General features: G+C 42.4%; 1 long non-coding RNA gene across 1 annotated transcript; it reads left to right on the plus strand.

Moving 5' to 3' along the window:
• The first annotated feature begins 11,566 nt into the window (after positions 1 to 11,566).
• LOC119186775 (uncharacterized) lies at positions 11,567 to 16,248 on the plus strand. The gene is made up of 4 exons (XR_012884603.1): positions 11,567 to 11,699; positions 12,606 to 12,659; positions 14,749 to 14,860; positions 16,016 to 16,248. It is a non-coding gene; the product is annotated as an uncharacterized LOC119186775 (long non-coding RNA).
• Positions 16,249 to 21,506: the final 5,258 nt, after the last annotated feature.

The following is a 21,506-nucleotide window of genomic DNA, read 5'->3' on the forward strand; positions in this document are numbered from 1 at the left end:
TCACGAGAAACAAGCACGACAACAGTGATTGAAGCGTTACAAGTCGACGTCATCTCGCACAGTTGTATACCCACTCCAACTAAGAAACTCAGCGAGAAAATGAAACTGCTAAATATGCAAGTGGCTGATCACAGGACCAAGACGACTGCAACAAACTCTGTGGAACTACTGATCGGCTCAGACTATTATTGGGAATTCTTTACTGGTAGAACTCAAAGAATCGAGGACAGACTGATGGCTGTAGAAACTATACTGGGATGGGTACTGCAAGGGCCGTCAGAGCAAAGCAAGACAAAACTAACACATAATCAAGCAGTCATGGTTCTGAAGGTCGAAGCTGCGGAGACAGAACTCCAGCAAGAGCTACAGAAGTTCTGGAGCCTGGAGTCAATGGGGATCACAAAAAATAGTTTGGATAATACCGGAAATGAAGTGGTCGAAGAATTCGAGCGCAAGATTGTACAACAAAACGGTCGCTATCAAGTCAGCTTGCCATGGAAACAGGACGTAAACTTAGAAAGCAACAAGGCAAATGCGATAAAGAGACTACAGCAACTGACTAAAAGGCTGCAAAAAAATGAAGGCATGCTGTATCGCTACGACAAAGCTATATCAGAGTACATGGCATTAGGAGTCGCAGAGGAGGTCCAAGAGCCATCAGAACAGCCAAATGCACTTTGCTACTATATGCCACATCATGCGATCATTAGAGAGGACCGAGCCACAACAAAGGTTCGAGTAGTGTTTGACGCATCATCACATTCTTGAAAAGGCATGTCTCTAAACGAGAACCTAGAGGCAGGACCCAATTTGAATGAGGACATGCTATCGGTGCTCATTAATTTCCGAAAAGAAAAGGCGGCGTTAGTTGGAGATGTTAAAAGGCGTTTCTACAAATCTCTATACATGAAGAGGATAGAGATGCAATGAGATTTCTGTGGTAGAAGCATGACGCTGAAGGAGGGTAATGAATGAAGTGCAAACATGGCGCATGACAAGAGTAACGTTCGGAACAACACCAAGCACGTTTATACTGGCAGCTACAATTAAACACCATTTGAAACAAGTGGAAGACCAGTTTCTTGATACGACAAGGACACTGCAGAAAGCGATGTACATGGACGATGTCATTTTGGGAGCAGCAACGCTTGATGAAGCAGTTAAGTTGTACAAAGAGGCAAAGCAAGTGTTCAGAGAGGCAGTGATGAATTTGAGAAAATGGACATCCAATGAAGAGCGATTCAACAAAATAATTGATGAAAACGAAAGATACGATTCTCACATAGATATTCGATCTAGAGGATTTACAATGCTTCTGGGCTTGATATGGAAACACTCAAAGGACATGATTTGCTTCCCTATTGAAAAGTGGAATTTATTAACAGGTACAACGCACTTGACAAAAAGGGCTGTGTTACAAACCACAGCGAAGATATTTGACCCACTCGGTTTGTTGTCGCCATTCACAGTACGCGCGAAAATAGGACTGCGGAGACTGTGGAAAATGAACGTCACGTGGGACGACCAGCTCCTTAAAGATTAATGCGACAAATTGAAGAACCTTATGTCTGTAGCGGAGGACTTTCGTGTTCTAGAAATCACACGATGCTACGCAAGCAAGAATCAACCAGTACAAGCATACAAGCTGCATGTATTTGCCGACGCGAGCCCATTAGCATACGGAGCGTCAGCATACTTGATAGCAGTATACCACGATGGAAGCAAAGAATCAAGGCTAGTAACAGCAAAAAGCCGCGTAGCTCCAATTAAAGAGCTGACATTAGCGCGACTTGAACTGATGGCAGCAGTGGTAGCATCAAGATTATGCGACTACATCAAAGGTCACTTCAACGAAAGCTTTCAGGAAATACACTGCTGGACGGACTCGATGATTGTGCTACACTGGATTAAGGGAACAAGCAAAAGAGATCCGTTTGTTGCCAACAGAATCGCAGAAATTAGAGAAAAAACACTTCAAGCAAGCTGGTCATTCGTTCAAAGTGACGACAACCTGCTGACCTACTTACACGAGGAATAAGCGCAAAGGCATTGATAACGTCAAAGTTATGGTGGAACGGTCCCGAATGGATAACATCACTGGAAAAGCACTTAGTAAGCATAATTGGCACAAATACAGAAGTGAAAGACCAGCATAATACACAATGTCACCAATGCATGGGAAGATCCGAAATTGCGCCAATCTTGGAAATCGAAAAGTATTCATCATACGGACGGCTTATAAGAGTGACAGCATGGATGTTCAGATTCATAAACAACACAAGAAAGGAAAATCACAAAAGGCCGTTGACAGAAAAAGTGGTAACAAATGCAGAGAAACACTGGATACGACAGACCCAAATATTACTGAGACAAACAAAGGGTGAGGCCTATTCAAACGATCGATCATTTGAAATTAATGGACACGAAGTCTACCTTGATGACGATGGAATCATCAGACAGAAAGGACGATTGCAGTGCAGCCGAGAATTCAACAAGCACGTAATAGTAATTCCAAAGGATGAGCATTTCACGGAACTGCTAATACGTCACGTGCATAAAATGGTATCACACGGAGGAGTTCAAGTGACGCTAGCGCAACTTCGAACTAAGTTCTGGATATTGCAGGGTAGACAAGCAGTGAAAAGAGTTCTAAACGAATGTGTCGTCTGCAAGAGGCACAACTCCAGACCGGCGACTCAAGACATACCTCCACTTCCGGCAGACAGAGTCACTGAAGCAGAGCCATTCAAAGTTACGGGAGTTGACTTCACAGGACCTCTTTACGCAAAGGACAAGTACCAGATTGTGAAGCAATATGTACTGATATTCACCTGCGCGGTAACAAGAGGAGTACACTTGGAAATTACCAACGATTTGCCATCGTCGAGTTTTCTACAAGCATTCCGACGATTTACAGCTCGACGGGGAATACCAGCCGTAATATACTCGGACAACACCAAAACATTTATAAAAGCTGGAAAGGAAATCAACAGAATGCTCGAAACAATTAACAACGAGGTCTTAAATAATTACTGCAGTGGCCAACAAATTAAATGGAAAACAATAGCCGAGTGCGCGCCATGGTGGGGAGGATTTTACGAGCGCCTCATAAGAAGTTTGAAGACGTCGATGCGAAAAATAATATCGAAAAGCACAGCTTCGGTAGAGGAGCTACGCACTATTGTAGCAGAAGTTGAAGGAACACTCAACAATCGACCATTGACTTACGTATATGGAGAACCTGACGAGCCAATGCCACTAACGCCGGCAGACATCATAGGTGGACGGCGACAGCTTCAAGACGGACAAACAAGACTATACAACGGTGACATTGAAGACGCATGGCGACGCAGATGCAAACTCGCGCGCGCTTGGTGGAAAAGATGGCATCAAGAATATATCAAGGAAATAGGAGCTACGGTCAAAGCCAAGACACGGCAAGCAAAACCACTCTCACAGGGTGGCATCGTGTTGGTTGAGGACAAGGCTCCAAGAACATTTTGGAAAATGTGCCGGATTGAAAAGCTCTACCCTGGGCGAGACGGAATCACAAGAGCTTGTCTCCTTCGCACAGGCAAAAGAGAGCTTCTAAGAAGATCGGTGAACCACATATACCCAATGGAAGGTTGTTTCAAATAGCCCGCGAGAGCTTATCACATTTCAACTTGGGTGGGCGGGAGCCTATAAAATATCATCATCAAACGCCGGAACAAGAAGAAAGAAGACTGCTGCCTGGAGCGAGCGCGCGCTCCTTCACTTCTTCCAATAAACCGTATTCGTTCGAAGCAGTCCCTGGTCTCGATCGTCTTAATATGGGTGAATGGATGGTTGGATATATCCGGCTGTGCCCTTTATATCAGGCGGTGGCGTGAGCCATTAAGGTAAGTACTATCACTATGTGTTTGAAAATTGAATTTCGCTGACGCCTTGATTGTAGCCACCAATCAGTTAGCCTCCTCCTGGTTATTTCTACCCGTTTAAAGTCTATTTTGCCTTGACTGTTCCTAAACCGAAATGCCTTGAAAAATTTGACGCCATTATCTCGGACTATAGTATGGAGCCCTTTACAGAACATTATCAAATGTTCAGCTGTTTCCTCCTCCCCACACGCACTACATACCGTGTCTGTGTCTTCGTATTTTGCTTGGTACGTCTTGGTCAGCAATACTCCCGTTCTGGCCTTGAACAGCAGAGAACTACCCCGAGAATTATCGCAGATTTTTCCCTTGGAATTGCCTGTTTGAAAGATCGGTAGGTCTCCAATGATGAGTTTGTAAGCATTCCCAACTTCCCCATGTCTCTCTATCGATGCGCCGTCTAGCTCCGACTATAGAGATCAGAGGTCCACCTTAAATCTGGAAATGGTCGCGGTGCGACGCTACATAACTGGTAGCGCTAGGTATTCCGCTGCTTGCGTCACACATGCGTCTTATTTATTCTATGCGTGCGTCCGAGCACTTTGACTTTCCCTCGAAGTTGTGATAGACTGTTTTCCCACGCCAATATCAAACGTCAGGCAGATTTGCTCTGCCGGGCTCCTTTTGTCTGGCTCGAAGCAATGCGGCCACCAAAGCTCAGCGCTGTTAAAGTCAGTGCACTCAGTAGCGTTGCAGGGACGCTTAACTAACGGTGGACCGCACAGCACCACGAACAGTCACACGCCATCTAATACACCACATCTTTTATGGAGCCAGTGCAACCGGCAACATTACGAGCACAAGGAACGCAACGCAAAACAGTGCTCTATGAATGTATAGACAAACAAACAAAAAGTTACTTCGCATGATTTCCGTCGTGAGGCGTCGAATGAAGGGCTCTCTCTTCCATGTCCGCAAAGAACACGTGAAGGCTAGGCGATGTGCGAGAGCAGAAAAGGGCTAGAGGAGATGATGGCGAATGGCTGGATAGGGCACGTGTAGCTGGCGTTGAAAAAATAGATCAGGTGCTGTCCTAATAAACCGCGAAAAAGAGAGGTGAAGCTCTTTGGAATCAGAGAACGCCCCATTTCTTCACTTTAATGGCTGGTAGTGGCAGTGGTCGCTTGCGTTCTTGGCTTTAGTGCTGTGCCCTGTTGTGTTGCTTGGCTTTACTTTTGTTCCCGCTACAGAAACAGACCTCAGAGGCCAGGTAAAAAAAAGCGCGTGGTTAAGACCTGCTCCGCCAGCAGCGCCGACGATCTCAGATGCTCACGAGAAATGTGTTTGAATTTTCAATGAATTCGTTCAATTAATTTTTCTTTTGTCCTGGCAGTTAACGGGCTCCTTTTTCCAGTAAATTTATCATTTAGTATATGCTTTCAATATATCTATTAACTCAGAGCTCTGTCATGTATTTTGTGCCAGTCGTAGAGTTTGTAGACCATATCTGATGTTTCCAAATCCGGAAGTAAGTGCTTCACAGGAAGAGCTTGAAAGAGAAACAAGAATGACGACCATTTCTCTACCAATGAAATTACAGAACAAAACAGAGCAGACTTATGCCGCACTCGTAAACAAGAAATAGCTATCGATAATGCTGCGTTGCCGGGTACCCAATATAAATTTCTCTAAACAGAGGTCTGCTCGGGCACCTTCGCCACTGTGCACGTTCTGTGATGAACTTGAAATAATAGATCCTTTCTTTTCGACCTGAACGCGGTTTAACTCTATACGAAAACCCTTTTCGAAAACCTTTACGTGGTATTGGTATGGGTTTATCTTTGCCTGTCATTTTGTCTTATGAAGTTTCTATTTCTGGGTTCTCTAGTGCGACAATATGCGTGGCCCTCCGGCACTATATTGATGAAACTAATAGGGTGACTAATTAATGTGTTTTATTAACCTAAAGTGTCTGCAAAATTATATACATATAAAATCAGAATATTGCTTTATTGTAAGAATAAATTTGTTTCTTTATTTAAATAATTATATGCATTAGATCAAGCACCACAATTTCCTAGGTCGTCAGTAATCTTTCTATTATATCTCCATCATTCTAAACCTAAACAATAATTTTAAAAGCACTCAATTCTGGGCCGATCCCCCATAGTGGGTATGCGCCACGCACAATAGGTGAACAAGAACAAGAATTAGGCAGGTGTATATGTGGGTGCCTATGAGCTACTCGGTATGGACAAGATCACTGAGGAAAAAGTCTCAAGGGGCAGGAGGGCAGGAACGGAACAGAAAAAAAAATCACATGTGAGATACTTGCTGTTGCAGCAGTGGCGTAGGCCACATTACGTGCAGGCCGGAGTTAAGTGAACGCCTGTGACGGAAAACACCAATAAAAAAAAATTGGCAGATCTCACATACAACGGGAATCGATGATACCACTTTAAAATCAGCTCAACGTTACGAGGAGCACGTAAATTATGCCGTACATGACTTCAATGTCATGATTATCATTTTTGCGCCTGGCATTTATATTTGTCGTCCATTCACGTCACATAATACAAAATTCGCTATATGTGAAGCTAGCAAAACGGCCACGAGCGTGCTATGAGCGTAGCATGTAGTCATGTTTTATATGACACGAGTGTCATAATTATCATGTTTGGATTTGTCATTTGCCTTCGTCCATTCACGTCTCGTAATACCAAATTAGGTATATGTGAAGCTAGCGAAACGGCCGTGAGCACATCATGAGCGTGATATGTAGTGATGTTCTTACATGATTGGCATGCCATGATTATCATGTTTGCACCAGTCATATACCTTCGTCATTCATTGATCACACGTAACACGAAATTTGATATACGTGAAGATATCGAAAAGAATGCGAGCGCACAATGAGTGTAGCATGTAGTCATGTTTTAAATGACACGCATGTCATGATTACCACGTTTGGATGTGTCATTTACCTTGGTCATTCGTTCGCGTCTCGTAATACCAAATTTGATATATGTGAAGCTAGTGAAATGGCCGCGAGCGTGCTATGAGCGTAGCAGGTAGTCACGATTTAAATGACACGCATGTCATGACTATCATGTTTGAACTTGTCATTTACTTTCGTCGTCCATTCACGACAGGTAATACCAAGTTTGGTATATGTGGAGCTGGCGAAATGAACACGAGAACATCATGAGCGTGGCGTGTAGTCATGATTTACATGACATGCGTTTCATGTTTTCCACGTTAGGGTCTGTCAGTTATGTTCTCCATGCGGTCATGTCATACCATATCACTTTGGCAATATATCATGCAACCAGGTAGGTGTCGAAGGTAGGTGTCGACCAGGTAGGTGACCAGGTAGGTGTCGGTAGGTGTCGACAAGGTAGGTGTCGAAGCAGTTGCTGGCTGCCAAGTAATCTTAACACTGTAATGTTTTAAAGTACTGTAAATAATGAGCTCTTAGACTACTGTGTTTTGCAGAGGCGCATTGACTGCGTCCATATTTGACTGTGTTCAGCATTATCCTAATCTGCATACGGTTTTCCGGGGCAGCGTTTCAGTTTGACCATGCTGGCGATCTGGCATCATGTTAGGCATGTGTGGCGCCTGTAATGGAAATGGATCATTTGTTCAAGCCTTGTTTTTCTTATCTTAATCTTTTGTTTCTTTTTTCTTTATAAACGCAATTTTTCCACTTATGTTTAATGACTTCTTGGTTTATTGCTGATTTTAAGCATTCTTAAGTGCAGCTGTCGTCGTTATTCTCTGCTTGTCACTGTTTTTATTTGTGCAACTTTTTAATGTGTGCTTTCTGCTGTATACCTTTTTTTTTCTTTTATGATCGATCAAGATTTCTGCTTTCTTATGTTTACTACCAATGTCATTACTACCTGTTTTTACGAGATTGGTCGACAAGGCTGTAACGAATGCCCATGTTTTGTTTTGCAACCACACCTACCACTTTGGTGGGCGTAGCCAAACACTTTTTTTTTAGAGGAGGAGGGTTCAGCCACCCTCTAACTGTTTGCGTTTGTGTGTTTGTACATAACTGGCACCCTTGGAAGCTGGTAGACTACCAAAACGCCCGTTCGATATTCCGAGCCAGTAAATAGAGTTGTCCTGCCACATCAGTCCTTGAGAAAGGATTAGGAACCACGCTGATTCCTTCGTGGGCTGAGCGGGCTACGTCTTCGGCTAATTCATTCCCAGCTACAGCTACCCCCGAAAATTTCCCGCTCCTATGAGAGGCTGTTACGCCACCTTTGTGTGCTTTGGGTGGGCGTTACATTCACCAAGGCGTGTTCGTTTCGCATAAGTGTGATAAACACTTCTACATGAGACTCTTGCGGAACTGAATAGACAATCGAACACGTCCTGTGAAGTTACGCTCGCTATGACGCTCATAGATGCCCAGTCATGACACTTTAAAAAACATGTGGTGTCGAGATCATTTGCCGTAGACAAGATTCTAGGACCCTAGCCATGCGCTTCAAGAGTGCAGAAGGGAACTAAAGTACTACTGGAGTACCTGAAATATAAACAAAAATCTAAATGACTGTAGGCGTGATGTGGTTCCCCAAAGGAGCTCGTTATTCTGTTCATCTCTCTTCTGCTTTTTCTATATTTTCGCCTTTTTATTAATTCCTCTAGTGCATGGTAGCAAACCGGACCTGCGTTTGGTTAACATATCTGCCTTTCCTTGAAGTTGTGTGCGTGTGTGTTTCTGGGCGTGCGTGCATTTACGCACACTCGGAATAACAAAAGAGCTTCGGGAAACGCTGAACCTCCTCTTTCTATGGCTACATCAGCGCCCTCTTTTTCTAACAGTGTTGCTGCGCCAGCTCGATGGTGAGGCCAAACGTTGTTGAAAGTATTACCGTGTGCATCTGTGCGGCACTTCAAGCCTGTCTGTCTGGTCGGGAAGTAAACCATTGAATTAAAAGGACGCTGGTTGTGAAAAAGGAATGGTATATAAAATTAAACCTTGCGGCTCCCCTAACAGGAACCTTGTTCACAAGGAAAGCGAGGACGAGTGAAGCGATGTTTATCAGATCTTTAAAATGTGACGGAAGCAATGTCTATAGATAAAAGGCAGGGTTTTGTCACTTTCGTTCAATGCATTTTAATTCGTTCGAATCAGGATGGATTCCATCGTACTGCGGTCAACCCAGCAAAAAAAGAAAAAAAGCACCCGAAAGGCAGCATCTTATGCTGTACGGCAGAAATGTTTTTTTAAATGATCGTGACGTAATCAAAATCACTTTCATCGCTCAAGTTTCCGGTGTGAGCACACCGTAATTGACGTCATTGACATGCTGTTGATAACATCGCTTGACTCGTCCTCGCTTTGGTTTTCAGCAAAGCTCCCGTGTAGGGAGCCTAAACGTCTTTTATTGCGATAGCAATTAAATGGACACTCTCAGCCGGATTTTGCCTCCGGCGTCAACGTCGGCGTTGACGTCGTCGTCACTCACCGTATATTTATACGTACCCATATATATGAAAATGCCAGAAGGAAAAAAATCGAGAAAAAGACTCCGGCACGCGAAATCGAACTTGAATCCTCTGCATCGTGAGCGCGAGCCTCGTTAACCACTGGGCCACCAAAAAGCGCGCCGTTCAACAATCAAACGGCAAGCTATTTATATCTGCCACTTACCGCTGCTAACGGGCATATCGATCGAGGGGAATCATCGCGTTTTCACTATTACCAGCAAGATGGCGCAATAAGCGCGCGTCGCCACATCGTGCGGTTGCGCGCGCTCTCATCCTCCACACGTACTTTGCCCCACTTAGAGGAGGGGAGCGACACTCCCTCGCGCGCCCTTATCTCGCGTTGGGGAGAATCGTACGTCTCGGCTGGCCTCGGGCTTTGCCTGGAAAGATCCTGTTGCATTTACAGGGCGCACATAGGTCACAGCAATCGTTTGTTCACAGTATCCATTTGTGAAAAGGGCGCGCTTTTCACACACAACGAAGTAACAACCGAGACGCTTATTCGCGTTCATCTGCACATGTGAGTACGTTTGGTGCTTCATTTGTGCGCGAGAAACACGGGGCATGTTTCGATCTGCTTGCCATTTGGCGCGTGACCTACAGATTTGTTGCTATCGCGTTCATTGCTTCGCCGTTGCGTCAAAGCTGTCACTTTTTTGTTCCTTTTTTTTTCGTGGTCGATGTTTTTCGTATAGTTCAGTCAGTTCTGAATCATGTGCTCAACTCTGCTGCTCCATTACCCGAGGAAATACGTGCCGCGGACAAGCCAGCCATTTCATTGACTTTGCCGTCACCTCGTCCATAACGCGCTCGCCAACACATCGGTGTCCTCTCATGCGCAGCACAGTTCTCAGCCATCGATGTTTCAGAAGCGTTTCGCGCAACTTTAGGTAAATCACAGTGATTACTTCTCGGTTAAGCCTGCAGTTTATATTCTTTTAAAACTTTTTAGTTTATCTTGCACTGGTTTTGAGACAGGTTAGCGTGGTCGCCTGGGTCATGTGATGTCAGCACAGATTTAGACTATCGTCTTATGTCGGATGGTCATACAGAATCCATGCGACCATGCGATGAGATCTAACAGACAATCATGCCAAGGAAATTATAAGTGTTGCTGTAGGAGATAATTGTAAATGGGAAGAAAGAAAAGCGGATTAGGAGACACTTTGCCATGGGCAGAGGCCGAACTTGCGACATCCGAATAACGGGTCCGATGCTCTACCAACTCAGCTACCACGGTGGTGTATGGGCGACAAGCGGGGCAAATGAAAGCGGGGCGCGCTTAAAGTATAATACGACGCCGTTAAAAGTACTATACGCCTCTCAGCGCCGCCGTCCTATAGAAAGGTAAGGTTAGAAAGAGTGGTTAACGATTCAGAGTACTAACTACTCTACAATGGGAGAGCATAGCGCCGTCCCGTGGGTAACACCGCTCATGCTCAAATGAAATCACAGAAAAGGTTAAAGCAGCGTCGCACTATGGGTTAAAATCCCGAAGGGATTGCCCTGCTGGGCAGCCGTCGTTATTTCTATTCGGGTTTTCTCTTTCTTTCCTCCTTTCTTTTTTCTTATTTTCATTTTCCGTTTTTATGTATTTTTATCTCTGTGCTTTTATTCATTCATCTCCTTATCTCTTTCTTGCGACTTCTGTATTTCTTTTTATATTTTTCTTCCCTCTTCTTCTCATTTTTTCCCCCTCTGTGGTTCTGCCTGCGTGATGCCAAGCACACAAGTTGCTTTTTCGGTGACGACCATTACTGATTGTCATCAAGGCGCTTGACGAGCGAAAAAAAAAAGAGAGAGAGAGAGAGAGAGAACTTCCCCGGGGTGCGAGCACGCGCTCAGTATGCAACACGTGGAGCATTATGCATAGTGACGACGACAGCACACGACAGCAAGAGACGGCACGTCCGCCTAAAGATCTCCGCACTTTAAAGCGCAACCAATGTTTTCAACGCGATTGTCGCTGAGCACAAGAGTCGGCCATTGTCTCAGAACCGCTTCTTCCGACAAAGGGCGATTGTTAAGTTTATCTAACGCATTAGAAAGTTCTCTCTTCTTTTTGCGCAATGGAACGGAGACACCCGCAAAGAAGAAGGGCAGTCGTTTCTTCGCACCGGGAGTTAGAGCGTGTACACGCTTGTTCACTGAAACAATCTGAAAGGAGCACTCATTCGTGAAGTCCGCGCCAAGTCACAGGTGGCTGGAAAGAATGCGCCACGTTATAATCAGGCGTCTAGTGCTGTTTCAAAGTGCCGCCTGTGGTGAACAGTTCGCTTGGCAATATAAGCTGCAAATGTCTGATGTCGTCCTAATGCGCCAAGCTTTCTGGTGAGGTTATGGTTATGCGCGAATTTTTTGCGTTCATCTTTAATGACATTCGCGGTAGCAAAATCTGAAATAGTTTCATTCGTTTACGCGGAACAATTTTATTTGTTCATTGATTGATATGTGGGATGACGATAGTTATAGCGCGAGAACAAAACGACGACACAGAGACAAGAAGGACATGATAGTTATAGCGCTCGTGTCTTTCGTGTCCTTCTTGTCTCTGTGTCGTCGTTTTGTTCTCGCGCTATAACTATCATCGTGCCATACCAACTAGCCCAAGCTGCCACACTTCTATGATATGTAGGGTTTTACGTCACAAAACCACAATATGACTATGAGAGACGCCGTAGTGGAAAGCTCCGGAAATTTCGACCACCTGAAGTTCTTTAACGTGCACCCAAATCTGAGCACACGGGCCTACAACATTTCCGCCTCCATTGGAAATGCAGCCGCTGCAGCCGGGATTCGATCCCGCGACCTGCGGGTCAGCAGCCGAGTACCTTAGCCACTAGACCACCGCGGCGGGGTGCTTTTGTTTGTTCAAGCTGATGAAGTTATATGGTGTTGTAACAAAGGACAGAGGGAGAGAGAGAATATATTGAGAGGCAGTGAGGTCACCTCGGCCTGCCTGCACGCTAGCATTCGGTTTGCTACCCTGCAGTAAGGGGAGGGAAGAAAGATGAGACGGAAAGCGAAGGTAAAAGTAGACGCGCGAGAAAAAAGAAAGGGGCAAAAACAGTTATAAAGCTTAACGGGCTGAGTAATTTATAAGGCGTAAGGTTATCCTCTCTTGACGCAAATCTATGTTCCGTAATGCTAGAAAAATATGTTGCCTCCGAAACTGCCGAAAATTTACGAAACACTACAACATTACAACATTTATTATTCGTGTCTTTCATATAACAGTACCTCTTGAAGGAGACCCGACCTTTGCTACGGAGAATGTCACCGTTGTGCGAGGTAGGTAACATAGCTACATTCAGCCATGTTCATGTAACATCCGCACGACAACTCAGTATGATTCACGGAAGTTATCCGTATTTTTCTGCGTGTCTGTAATACATTCATGACTTCTTTGCGCAAACACGTACACGGATACAAGAAAAAGAGGCAAACAACACGGGCGCAAACTCACAACTGGTTTATTTTGAACAACGAACTGTACTTATATCTTCACGTAGCCCACACGCCCCCCATCGGTGGATCCAGGAACAAACGAGATAACCCAAAGCAAGCTTATTCAGCGCTACTGTTGGTGTCTGTAATAGTTTTACAGTGAAAGCCGTTGTGAGATTACCACAACGCCCGCTTCTGGCTTTGTATAGCCGTCCGCCACCGTTGCTGTTGGTGTCCGTAACCGCTATCACGTGAAATAAGAAAACAAAAAAAAAACTGGAAGAGCAAAGCGTGCAGTGTTTTCGAGCGATTGCTTTGGTGAGGCAATAGGGGGGCCAAGTCTGAAACCGGGAATTCAAGGAAGGGGGTTTTCGATCCACTAACGTCGTGAAAAACCTGCGTACAAATGCAACTTGATGATGATAATGATCATAATGACGATTGTCTCTATATATGTCTCACACTCACTTTGAGGAATCGCCCAAGTTTGTTTGTTTGTTTGAGCCTCACAGAACATGGCAGATACCCGCTCTGGGTGTATTGGCCATCATTGCGTGCTTTCAGTTAGAGTGCACTTCAAAATTTTATTCTATATTCAGTGAACAGCCACATAATTCGTCCAGTCGTTGTGGACAGTGTCCACTGGGGCTACACTCTGAAAAATATCAAGTATTTGGGGAGTATTTCCACTGCACAATTATAATCGTTATCTAGGTCACGTACTTTCCTTGCGTAATCACCGCGCTTATGGCACTTCCCAGTCATGAACGGAGCCCATGCAGTCAGCGTTACTTAACCCTCTTGACAGGAAAATGGCGAGATCTGGTTTTTAAAGAAAAAGAAACGTGAGCAATTCAAAAGCATGTCTTAGTTGGGCCAGAAAGACTCCCCAAACACACTTGAATTTTAATAGCGGAGTTTGAGCCACCCATGCTCTGTCTAACGCAAACAATAAACCTCGGGTGGTTTAATGTTAATGTTTAACCACAAGAATCAAGGAAGCCCCGCTACCGAGTACAGGAGGCGAGATCTTTGAAAGAAAATGAACACATGAGAGAGAAAAAAAGCTATAAAAAGAAAACAACTGTTGACAGGCATCGAGGCAATTAGGAAATAAAGATAGCGAGATATAAATATATGGGCAGAGTGGGAAAGAGCTAGACAAAATACGGAAATAAAAAGTGATGATAAAAAGCACAGAGCAAGACAAAGAGGACTAAACAGAAACAAACAAAAATAAAAAAGCACACCCAGAGAGAGAGAGAGAGAGAGAGAGAGAGAGACAGGGGGAGAGAGAGACGTGAAAAGGAAGTGTAAGTGATAAATAAAATGAGAGAGAAAGAGAGGTGCAAAATGGAAAAGTAAAGATATATAGAGTGATATGGGAAAATGAATAGATCGGAAGAAAAACGAATAAATAAGGTAAGACCGATAAAAAAGAGATACAAGAAACGTAGAGATGAATTAACAGAAAAAAGAAGAAAGACCACTGAGCTCAGTTCTTTCTTGAGGCTACGCCCCTCCAGCGGAATATGCCTGAATATTTTCTCACGTCTTAGGGATCGTCAAGTTGAAGGAGCTAAATATAATCCACTTTAGTGGAGCCGACTTCCTATGGCTCGTTTGCTTAATGCAGTAAGCCTTTGGCAAGAGATCGTGTCTAGCGTCCACATTATTCACAACACTGCCTGGTTTATTCACAGTGACGTTATCCCTAATTTAATTATTTATTTATTTATTTACTTCCAATACTGCTAACCCCAATGATAGGGGCTCTAGCAGGGTGGTACAAAACATATAACAAGGTTTCTTAACAAATACAACAAATTCAGACAATACTTAATGACTAAAGTAATACCAGAAAACATAAAGTGTTCCTATATATAACGACCCTCTTGCACTGCTGAGTCTAAATACAGGTGATTTATTCCAGGTAGGTGTCTGTTTAACGGCAGAGAGATTGTCGATAGACACACGATGAAAATGAGCATTCCCTGTGTTGAAGCAACATGCTGGGCTCCTTCAAAGCTGGTGCTACTTAACAAGTGAGTACCGACGTCGTGAAAATTTCTCAAGCATTTCATTCGGTGTTCAAAGTGACGTTCCTTTCCGCCTATTTTTTTTTTCGCGGCTTTTATATTTACCTACATTCGCATACGAGACGTGCATGAAGACAGCGGTGACGGCAAAAACCAGCCGAGGAGGCCCATACAACTGTTATTGCATTAAAAGAAAAAAAAATCATGGCTTAGGGGGCGATACGCAACTCTATACCTTCTGTAGGAACTCCCGGTTAGTTAGAAACTGTCAACTTTATGCGCGAAAACGTTATTTTCTTTGCAGCATGGTTGGAGGTGACGCGCATAGGGGCTGATTAGATTATGGCGTTGTACTTTTGAAGAGAAGCTGAAGTGTCCTTCAACAATTTTTTTATTAATATCCTTGTACATCCAAACGGTTGTGCCTTCTCTGCTATTTCTACTTCAACTATCATTCATTCACTGTTTATTCAGACAAAAACAATGATTGCCTAGGTTGAAGGGACTAAAGGCAGATTGCCTCTGCCTGACTAAGGTCCCTCCACCCATACATTTGCTCAGGGGAAGTGGAACAAAGGAATACAAATTTCATTCTGTTTTTGAATGAGGGGACACAAAATTCAAATTCAACAAGTATAACAGATGTCGACACATACGTTTAAAAAAAACACATTACAGGCATCACCAATTTGCAGTATCAATATAAATACATATATATATATATATATATATATATATATATATATATATATATATATATAGAACAAGGAGACATTTTCGACAGAATTACTAAGTACCATAAAGAAATACATTTGAAAAGAAAGAAATTGAGTAGTTTTCATCTAATATGCAAAAGCACGAACGACACAAAAGAAATATTTATTATAAATAATACAAATAAGGCTCCTTACAAGTAAGGCAGTACATCTTAACTTTTTTTCTTCACTCTGTTTTTAGTGTTATGTTCTTTCAAATGTTCACGGACATAGCTATTTTCGTGGAGTAGATAAGGTATTTGATATGATAAAGTTTGCTTAGATATGGTAAGCAAACTTTATCGAACTTCTGGGATAGTTCTTATCGTTCATCAAAAAAAAATGTTGCGCTGATATGTCCTAATCTTGTCTTTTTTTCAAAAGGTGTAATTCTATTTTTTTGTAGGTGCCCACCGCCGGAGTTGGGCTATGGTTGCATGCTGGTAAATCGTTACGACGCAGAATATCCATGGTGTTGTCCGCAGGCTATATGTAATTGACACTCGTGGAAACCCTGACCACTTCCTTTCGCGGATATCTATCCCGATGGCGGCAAATTCGAAAATATTATGGGCATATCACTGCAACGATTTCCAACGACACGAGTGTCCAATAAAAGAATCTTCACTGGCAGACGAACTGCATTAATATGTGTTTGTTTTTACCCGATACAGCATTTTTTTTTAAGTTGTTGTCAAATAAATATTTGATGCACACTCTACTCACACTGATGAATTGGCCCAACGCAGACGATTCTGGTGAATATTTTTTGGGACCAATGAGTGATGGCAGCTACCATTGGGTACACAGCATGTTGTCAGGACAAATTGTTTGAGTAAGTTGTTCAATAATAATGTCTACTTGTTGATCCTACTCCATATTACAAATACATGCACTATCTTCTTGCAGACGTTTTTGGCAATTACCTAGTTCATGATATCGCTATTACTAAAATTGTTTGATTGTGTGTTCTTATAATGGCAATGTATATTCTATGATTTATATGTCATTTTGTAATTTAGGCTTTTTTGTGCTTTCCATCAATATGACTGTGCGTAAACAAATATTCGCTTTCATATGCCCTCCCTGCTATAAACTTCTGATGAGAATGGCAGTTTTGGTATATAAATAAATATATCGAGCTACAGATTATTAACAAGACAAACATATAAAGCTATTATAAACGCACAACAAAACAATCATGATATGTCACATCAGAAAAATGGCAATTTATTTATACATTTTCATTCGAGATTACATGTTTAAAGCTCAACGTTACAAAACAAATAAAAAAAATCAGAGAAGGCCTCTCGAAATTTTAAACGGAATGAGAGGTGTCAACGCCCACAAGTAAACTTTTTTGAAAAAGTATCTGCCACGATTGATGTTCACATCCATGTGTGATTCTACTGTGACAACTGTTTTGATATATCATCCTTCCCCATTGTCGTCCACCTGTCCAATAGAGTAAACTCTCCATACTTCACACTTGAGGGGGACTAAGTAATTGTTTGAATGAAGTGGAATTCCAATTAGTGGGTGGGTACTAAAGTATAAAACCATCGGGCCACACTGCGTGGGCATAACCCGAGGAACCCATGCACCTCTGGACTTGTTATAAGGAACTATAGTGCTACCACACGTTTGTGGCAAGCGATTTCACTGATTAGGCTTATGGAGCTTTTAACAGCGAACAGAAATAATTCATCAGTCAATGATACGCCAGAAACAAACACCGACACACATCAACGTGAGCAGTGAGCCATATTGTTCATACATATCGCGCTATATATTTATGCTCGGAAACACGTGTTTATTTGCACGGCATGCAGATTAAACGCCATGAAAATTTCGAGTGATCGGGGTCTTCCCTGCCTGTTCTTTGGGTCAGAATAAGGTTAATTCAACAACATCACTCAGTAATTTATGTTTGATCGCGTTATTTTGCTGCGACTCCAGAGCTTCAGTGCGCCATCCAGACTATCATCCGCTGAGTTTTATAACAAATTGCCACACACTTGACCGGTTATCTAATCATCGTATATGTATATGCATATATATATATATATATATATATATATATATATATATATATATATATATATATATATATATATATATATATATATATATATATATATATATATATATATATATATATATATATATATATATATATATATATATATATATATATAGGCAGGCATGGTGGTGGAGTGGCCGTAGCGTTGCATATAGTCCAGTAGATCCTCCGTGAGCGGTCACAACGTGGTTTATTTCGACGTTTCCGCCTAGAGTCTGGCCTTCATCAGGATTCTGATGAAGGCCAGACATCATTCACACACACACACACACACATATATATATATATATATATATATATATATATATATATATATATATATATATATATATATATATATATATATATATATATATATATATATATATATATATATATATATATATATATATATATATATATATATATATATATATATATATATATATATATATATATATATATATATATATATATATATATATATATAAGGTCCTTAGACTCTTACGGGTTAGCTTTGGTGTCACGATATTCATCTTTTAGCTATTTCTGAATGTACCTTGAACAAGGAAAAACAGAAAAAACTGAGTGCTCTGGCAGCACGATTACGCATGAAAAAAAGTAGGATTGATGCATATGTCACTTTCTGACCTAATCAATTGACGTCGCGAGAAAAAAAAACCAAGCAAACGTTCGTTAGACAGGCCAAGGAGACACCGCTTATATATTTGCCGTATTTAGGATTTTCACTCAACAAGAGCCTCGGAAAGCCCGCATTTCTCAGAGGTGGTGGCTTTTAAAGTAGGTGAGTGGTGGACATCAGCAGACGGCCTTTACCTGGTGGTCGAGGGGAAAAAAAAGCAGGCTTGATATTGATTGAAGAAAAATTGTAACCAGCGCGGATGCTACATTGGAAAAACATGACGCTTCCGTGAATAAATAAAAATGAAGCGTCTACCTTAATGCTAATACATGTTGTAATACGACTGTAACACACTGTATACGTGGCTACTGGTTCTAATCTCATTTTAAAAAGGACACCACTAAAAAAATGGCCCCTTATCTGCATGTAATCTGCAAATGTCGTCGAAAGACGATAGTCTCGCGTGTGGAGAGAGTGAAGAAAACATTTATTTGATATTCTGGCCAAGAAAATCAGTGAATGGTATTCCGGAGGCGCTCGTTAGAATTCCTTGAGCGTGCAGCGGAGGCGAACGAGCGCATCAAGTCACGCCACATGTGAGACATGAGCGCCATCTGGCAGTTTTATTTGGAAAACAAAGCACGTGGCCCTGAGATGGGCGTGCGCGCCCGCCTCAGAGGTGATATGGTGTAGAACGCAGGGCGACGGGTAGGTGCCACCACCGTGTCATCTTAGCAAAGCGTTGGAAACACTCGCTTCTTCTTGCAAGCGTTGCATGGTCAGCGCAGCGTGGTAATGGCTACGGTCCTTAGAATTAGTTATGTATGCCTTTTCTAGTAAAAGACGAACATGCAGAATATATGCGTGTTGTTATGGTGCCTCTGATATGCACAATAATTGCTTTTTGCTTTTTAATTGAAAATCGCACACGCATGAACGCTGGTCCTTGAGCAACATTGGTGGGCACTGCGGATAAGGTAGGCCGTTCGGGGTATCGGCTGGTGCTGTTTAAAGTACCCAGTTCACGGTAACGGCGAACAAACAGACAAATGTACAGACAGACAGACAGACAGACAGACAGACAGACAGACAGACAGACAGACAGACAGACAGACAGACAGACAGACAGACAGACCAATGTTTTTGCGTTAAAGGTCCCCAAGAAAGACTGTCGTCTTTAATAAGACACCTTATTTGAACAATGAATTGTCCGGTCAAAAAGGTCAATAAATTGGTCTCCGACTAAGCCGATGCAATGAAATATCTCTTAGATAAAGTAAAAAAAATGAACTGAAGGTCGTGGATTGATAAAATCGAAGCCGAAGAAGAAACATTCTATTCTATGGTGTAGAGGATAATGATCAGTTCCGAACTTGGGACAAATCGGAGCAACTGAATAATGATATTTGTAAATCCTATTTGGTCATAAAGCTAAAATCCGTTGAAAGGGCACATCGCGTGGGACGTTATGACAGCAAAACAAAACGGCCAATCATTGTAAGTCTTTCATCTTTTAAGGAAAATCAATTAATTCTGTCAAACACCAGGAAACTTAAAGGTACCGCGTAAAGTATCGACGAAGATTACGCACCTGAAACACGTGCTATCAGAAAAAGGCCATGGCAATATGCTAAAGTTAAGAAGGCTGATAAAAAATTTAAGTGAAACTGAGTTTTGATAAGCTCATCGTGAATGGTAGGGCATTTCACTGGGAAAAATAAAAGGATGAGGTTGTCCCGTTTTCGAGAAAAGGACCAGTAAATAGAAGTAAAGCTCAAGAACACAAAGGTATTGTTGTCTTAGTAGTTAATTGCGGAAGTGTAACAAATAAAGTAGGCCAGCTTGCTGGATTGATAGAATTAGTGGAAGCAGATAATGCAATGGGCATTCAATCTTGGCTCAAACTAACTGTTAGAGATAATGAGGTGTTTCCACAGGACTATGTGGTTTATCGTAAATATCGGCCGAGCATCGGAGGGGGGCGTTTTTTTTTTGCTTGTTTCATACGACACTGCAGTCTAGAACTCTAGATGTCTGCCACGAAGCTATCGAAACAGTCTGGTGCAAAAACGTGTTGCCTAATAAATCTAGTTGGAATTGTTGGCTCGGTTTACCGTGCGCCGAACTCTGATCCGAGCGTGATCCGAGCGTGGGTGCGGATCAAGTGATCTGGTCATTCCAGAAATCGTTTGCAATAACCAAATCGTAACGAACGACGAAGCAAAGGCAACATATCTAAATTACTTCTTTCATTCAGTATTTCTTCCAGCGAAAGCCGACACTAACGACAGCTGCTAGCAATGAGTCGCCTATGACGCAGGTGGAACTTGGCGTGTCTGGTATCAAAAAGTTATTGGAGCAATTGGACGAAACCAAGACAGTTGGCCCTGATGGTATTTCACCTCGCGTGTTAAAGCACTGCGCTGCGACAGTCTCACTTCATCTTTTCGTTATCTTTACGCCGTCGCTTCGTGCTAGTGAATTGCCTTACGACTGGAAGATAGCCCACGTTGTGCCAATTCATGAAGGGGGCTCGAAAAAAGATGTGCAGAGATACAGGCCCTCCTGCCTGACATGTATTGTATGAGAATTGATGGAGCATATAATTTACTCAGCCATAATGAATCACTTCACCGAGAACAATATCCTAATTAGAGTACAGCATGGTTTCTGAGAGGGCTTGTCCTTCACTACACAACTCGTAGAATTCTGTCACGATTTAGCGAGTGAAATTGATGCTGAGGGTCAGATAGATTGTTTGTTTTTAAATTTCCGAAAAGCTTTCGACATGGTTACGCATTCGCTTCTTATTTACAAACTACAGCAACATAGAGATGTCAAATGGATTGAAAATTTTTTTTTCCGAGCGCCGGCAGTGTGTTGTTATTAATGGCGAAAAATCGAGTTACGCAAACGTCGCCTCAGTAGTCCCTCAGGGCTCCATATTGGGACCTATATTATGTTTGATATACATAAATGATATAAATTTAGGTATTACGTCCTCTTTGCGACTGTTCGCAGATTACTGCGTGGTGTACCGAAGTATATCTTACGACGAAGATGCGACAGCGTTACAGGGAGACTTGAACAGAATATATGATTGGTGTAAACAGTGGAACATGTGTTTAAACGCGAAAAAGTGCGTCCATGTGTGTTTTACTAGAAATAAAAAAAAACCAATGATGAATAACT

The sequence above is a fragment of the Rhipicephalus microplus genome, chromosome 7, assembly GCF_043290135.1.
Source record: "Rhipicephalus microplus isolate Deutch F79 chromosome 7, USDA_Rmic, whole genome shotgun sequence".
NCBI lineage: Eukaryota > Metazoa > Arthropoda > Arachnida > Ixodida > Ixodidae > Rhipicephalus > Rhipicephalus microplus.